Consider the following 6,665-nt stretch of genomic DNA (forward strand, 5'->3'; position numbering starts at 1 on the left):
TGATCAAGCGGAGACAATCCGAGCTGCTAACATTTCTTCAACCTTCGGCGAGAACTCTGAGAGGATATTTGCACCAAGTTCTCGATGCCGGAGAAAGAAATTATTAAGTCTATAAAATGTTTTAGCAACTAGTGACTGTATTGGCATACCGCGTGCTCCCCTAAACACACCATTAAAACTCTCAGAAGCGTTTGTAGTCATCATACAGAACCGTTTCCCGCCATCTTCACATAAAGCCTACTTATCAACATTGTGTGGTCCCAAACTAGTTTCGATCCATTCATGTGCAGCTCGTGAAATGAACTTAATCCTCTCTCGTATGTAATCATAAACTAATTTTTCTGTTGCACAGCCGGCTTGCTAAAGAAGATCTTGAACATACCTGTTTCCATGCTTCTTCTTGAAATTGTCCCTAATATGTCGCAAGCAATAACAATGTTCTTGTGGTGATGAGAAATGTTGTTGGGGTGCTCTTGGAATTCCTTTCATCCTATCATATATAAATGTAATCGACCGCGCCCCCACACTAAGGATATGATATCTAATGCATGCAAAAAACCATGCCCAATTCTCTGTGTTTTCAACATCAACCACTGCAAACGCCAAAGGAAATAATCCGCTATCTGCGTCAACTCCAGTTGCAACAAGCAAAACGCCTTTGTACTTACCGTACAAGTGGGTGTCATCAATGCTAAGAGGACAACAATATCTAAAAACCCTCAATACAAGGGCCAAATGCCCAAAATACACCTGTGAACCGTCGTTCTCCGCCATCTACAGGATCTGATGATACTTCATAAACAGTCCCCAGATTTTCTCTTTTGAGTGCTTCAAGATAATATGGTAATATCTCATAAGATTTATCCCAATCCCCGAATATATTTATCATCGCCTTCCTCATAGCATTCTAACACTTGTTGTATGATACATCCAATTTGGTCGATTTATGCACTAAAAGACAAATATCTTTTGGCCTTAGATCAAGATCCTCCCTTAGATTAGGTAAAATCAATCGATATATAAAAGATGCGAACACATGCTTGTTATTCATCTCTAATCGAGGATTCCTACATGTGTGGAGTCCGTTGTAAGCCGTGATTTTAAATTGCCCGCCTACTCTTACACCCAAGTGTGAATTAAGCTTCCAAGGATATTTTGCATTGCTGTCATGATGTCCATCATTATCTTCGTATTCGTCATCTTTGTGATAAAAACAAACCAGATTATAGCTTGTTGCGTTATTTTTTGTTGGCCTATACTTGGCATTTTTTTCAATGGCCCACAAACGAAGTGCATGGATCAATTTCTCCTTACTTTCAAATAGATTCCCCTTCTTGAATGAGAAGTACTCGCCTTGTGTATCATCAACGATGTTAGTGCCGATAGGAATACTTTCCATCGTGGAGTTATCAATTCATTCTTCTTCATGAAGTTCAACGAGCGGCATATCCTCTAACACGACATACTCATTATTAGTATAACTTCCGTCAATGTTATCCCCTTCATCATGATCAATCAAACACGTCATGCTATTAATTTGTAAGCCATCCTCTTCATCACCATCCTCGGATTCGACACTTGCATTATCATCTAGATGGGCCGTGTTAGTATCAATGTTAGAAGTGCCCACAAACGAAGGACCGCTCACGTATTGTGACTATGTCCAACCTTCATCTTGTTGTAGAGATAAAAAGCCAACGGAGTCAACTTCAAGGTCCTCCAACACGCGGGAGTATATTCCGTCGCTATTCACCGATTTGCCCAAATTTCTCTGATGTTTTTCAAAAAATAATTCCATCGAACGTTTCTCATCGTGTAACACTCCAATGAGACCCATATCATAGTCACTTGAGATTTGAATGTCGCTTGTTCTGTTCCCCCAACAGGATAATTACAAATAATATTGAGGTGATACTCACGTGAGTTGGTTAATATAAGTTTGTGTAAGTCGTTAACCAATTCATCGAAAGTAAACGATTTTGATATAAACAACGGCTTCGTGACACCTCCTTCATAAACGGGCATATTATTTTCGAGATAGTTAATCTTCCCATCATATGAACAAAGAATTACGATTTGATCGTTCATCGTTTCCTCTAAAGAGTAAAAAAATTCAATATCAATATTAGAAACCCATAATTTTAACCATTAAATCTCTTAGATCGATATTAGAAACCTATAAACTTGACATTTTGTTTACTTCACGGTTACAAATTTCGATAATTTCTCCTCTAACTTCATACACAATATTATTTAATTTTTCTTCACAAATTTCATAAATAATTACAAATTTATTTAAAAATCTAATTTATTACAAGTAATCACCAAGAAATTTATGAGAATATACAAAAATTTTGAATTAATTTTTTTAAGATTTTACCTTAATATTGACGATGCCCTAATTCCGGTGAACTCCGATGGTGAGGGCCGTCGCTCGCTACAAAGTCAATATGCTAGTAGATCACACGTGTACGTGCACTTGCAATGTACCACAACTACATTGATTCCTTGTTCACATGTTGTCGCAACTTGCCTTTGATCTACAGGGTGGTGCGAGGATTTCACATTATTGAATTCGTCGCAAATTGGTATTCAGCTTACAACTATCAACAAATACAAAAGAGTGTTTTCGTTCCACCATATGATAGTCAACATTGGACACAAGACGGGCCACGAATATTACCTCCTTTGTATAAAAGATCGGTTGGGCGCCCTCGTTCTGTACGAATTAGAAATTCCGATGATGACGGTCAAGAAGGAATTAGACGAGAAAAAATAAGGTAGTAGATGCGATCAACCGCGGCCACAACAAAAGTAGTTGTCTAGCTAGATTAGGCGTTAATTTTTAATGTTAATGTTTGTTCACATGTGACATTTGTATTTGTAATATGTAGTTTTTGTACTATGTTTGGGATATAATTTATTGTTTGATTTCTAATTAATCCTGGTTCACATTGCACATTCGTTTATTATAATATGTTAATCTCAGCTATACCCATTATGGATCCGGGACCGCAGACATAGCCGACGTTTTGTACTCCAGGCGCAGTCACTGTTCAGTCTTATTGGCTCGGGACAGGTAAAACATTTTTTGAAATAATATAAAAATATTCTTTATTTTTGGCACTAAATTTAATTTTTCTTAATATACTTAATCAATTTGTTTAATGTGCAGCCCGTACCAGACATTACCATAGTCGATCATCACAGAGTCATTCGACTTGGGTCATTAAGGATGAGAAAGTACTAGAGTTAATAGCTCAAGTCGGGTTCCGGGAGTGTTTCAGGAGTGCGATATATTATGCTTGATGCCGCTTATCAGCTACAGTTATTGAGAGGTGAAGCCAAAGTCCAACACATTTCACATGCATATAGGGAGGGTACTATCACATTACATGATGTAGCCATCATACTGAGCTCCGCATCGATAGCCCGGCAGTTACGGGCACCGATGACCATAATTAGGCTGATTATGTGCTAGGGCTTCTTGGTCAGTTCCCAACTTGAGCGGAGTGGTGCGATGAAGCTATCGTGCGTTTCGTATGACATTTTAGGAGATATACTAGCTGATGCGTTCCATTGCAGATGCTTCAATATCATGCTTGTGTTATATATTGCACATGATAGGTGCATGCTATTTTCTGATGCGAGCAAGACTCTTGTACATACACGACGGATGCCACTGCTAGAGGATTTTGGTTTGCGACGCACTATCATGGACAATGTCGTGTTTAGCATACTTATATTAGGGATTGCGTAGGGTATTCCTTGATGCAGAATAAAGAATTCAAGGGATGCCCTGCGCACATTGATACAGATTTGATCATGGGAGCGCATTCATATTAGACGACCTACTTTTCTTGCTGCACTGTGACCTACAGGGCAGTTTCCTTGGCATACAGGTATTAATTATCCATACAATTGTTATTCTTATTGAATTTCCTACTCATATTCTTTATTCAACAAATAGGTATAACGGTGCGGTACGCTAATTAACAAATCCAGCGACGCGGACATCGTGAGTTTTACCGAAATGAGCTTGATGACCTCCAACATGAACAGATGTAAATATAAATCTGTAAGTCGTTATGAATTTATAGTTTTGTTTTTGATACTGATAAATGTTTTATCTTTTTTATTCAAGTGGACACGCCTATTCACCGCCGGAGCTCGATATGCCATACTCTTCCACCTATCTGTCAGAGATAGTCCCGACTTGTGGATCGCAGGTTCCATTGATCTGTTGGGAGGATTTAGGCCATGCATGTCCCTGCCGTTGTGACCCTAATTTCTGCTCTCTCAGCATGCTGCCGGATCCTGCGAGCAGATCGATCGTAGGCCGATGACCTACATTGCAGTCGTATGGCACTGGCCATACTTTTTCCCAGTTGGCAGCCTTATGATTATGAGAGGTGCATTCACAGGTGGCGATTTCAGGTCTAAGGATATGCGAGAGACACGACCGTTGGACTTTTATACCGCATTATCGGTTTGTATTAGGATGTTCACACGTAGAGGATCACGCGTGACCACAGCCATCAGTTGGGGGACACCTGTCACGCCCACGACAGATTAGTTTCTAGCAAAATTGTAAAACAATAATTTTTTATTAAGCATGTTATTTGCTAAATTATGATATATATTTTACCGAGGTCCTTGCTTTTGATGACATGAAGGCTGAGATGTATGAGCACATGCCTGAGATTCAGGATCCAGCGCGGTTATGGCTCTTCAACAGGATCAAGCCAGATAATAAGCACAGGTGTTTACATACAGACTCATGTCGCACGAGTTTGTAGGCCGTGAGGACATAGTCTTGACATTTGGGCAAATGTCACACGCGACGACGTAGGGACACATTGACAATGATGATGGGAGCCTGGCCACTTCGCATGCGTTGATGGAACCGGTTACTTCTCAGCCTCATACCACAACCCAGATACTCAGATAATTGAGGGCTCATCAGCATGACGGCAGGGGGAGGGGAAGAAGCGAGGCGGAAAGGCGGAGAAGAGAGAGACGAGAGCAGAAGAGAGAGAGTAGAGCAGAGAGGAAGGCAGAGATGGAATTTTGCGTTGTATTGACCCTTATTTGTTAAAATTGTTAGCTTTTATTGATTTTTCAAATACTATACTTTCTGTGGCCATCATTATTATTTATATATGTGATCTCGTGAGTATTGTTTGATGTCCGTGTTTAATTCATGGTTGTGAATTTAAGAATGTTCGGTTGTAATTCAGTATATTGAGCTTGATTATTTTCACAGGTGCTATTTCGTATTATTTTTTGCATTCAGTTATATTGTTTGATTCATGCCAAATCGATGATTCATGGCGAGAAATTTCATGTATATTTTGGATTGTATGTGTAGCTTTCGTGATTACTTGCGTATATAAAAAACGATGCACACCTGCCTGTGCAATTTTTTAAAACCTTGAGATCACAAGACTTCAAAGTCCCGTGGAGTTGTAGTTCTCATTTTCCAGAGCCGCAATTTTCTGGAAAATGAGCCTGAAACTTCACGAGACTTCAAGTCCCGTGAAGTTTAGCAGCTTAACAAATAGCTACTAAACTTCACGGGACTTGAAGTATCGTGAAGTTTGGGAACTTTTTTCACCAAAACCGACATGGAGCTGAAACCAGGTCGGTTTTGACAAATAACTTGAAATGGCTTGTTTTTGAAAAATAAGTTTGCAAATAGGGTTATTTTGAAAATTTGTCGAAGTAAGAGCATGGGCAGCAAGCTCCGATCTCTACTCTGAAGGCCGACGTGGCGATGGATGTTGCCAATCCCCCCTCCAGCAAGCTCTGAAGGACTCCCAAGCCCAGCTCCTTAGGTCGACGTGGCGGTGGAGAGCTTCGGAGCTCCCAAGCGCTCCACAAATTTGTGGAGCGCTTGGGAGCTCCGAAGCTCTCCACCGCCACGTCGACCTAAGGAGCTGGGCTTGGGAGTCCTTCAGAGCTTGCTGGAGGGGGGATTGGCAACATCCATCGCCACGTCGGCCTTCAGAGCAGAGATCGGAGCTTGCTGCCCATGCTCTTAGTGCATACTCCGACGTATAAATATTTGGCACTGATTAAAAAATTTGATAATATTTTGTAACGTCAATGCTTAAAACTCTACTGATATAAATATAACTGTGATAATATCATGCTACCAATTCTACCGTTAGAAGTATATACTACAAATTTTTTGCTTGTATGTCCTATATATTTTGGGATCCATGAATTGCCTACATCCATGACATAGAAGATAAATGATAGAAGAAAAGAACCAACTGAATGAGATACTACCTCAATGCTTGAGAGCTCTTGAGAGCTTGCTGACTAGGACTCCCAACTGGGAGCTTGCTGCACTTGCTCTAAGAATTTACTCGCTAACTAATAAATGAAGACTTTCAACGCCTCTCAAACAAAAGGAAGCGCAAGCATCACAAATAAGAAAAAACAAAACAAAAGCCGCCCCTTAATAGTAGATCAAAGCAAAGCAAAGCAAAGAAAAGAGAGATCGAAAGTAGGCCACCAATCGTGTTTATCTCTATTAATTCGGTCATGTGCTGCATCGACGGCGACTCTCCCCTCATCTCCTCCTCCCCTCCTCCTCCTCCGCCTGAACCGAGCAGGATCAAGAGAGCCCTCCGCCGCCTCGCATGCTTGTCTCGGGC

The sequence above is a fragment of the Asparagus officinalis genome, chromosome 5 (genome assembly GCF_001876935.1).
Source record: "Asparagus officinalis chromosome 5, Aspof.V1, whole genome shotgun sequence".
NCBI classification, from domain to species: Eukaryota; Viridiplantae; Streptophyta; class Magnoliopsida; order Asparagales; family Asparagaceae; genus Asparagus; species Asparagus officinalis.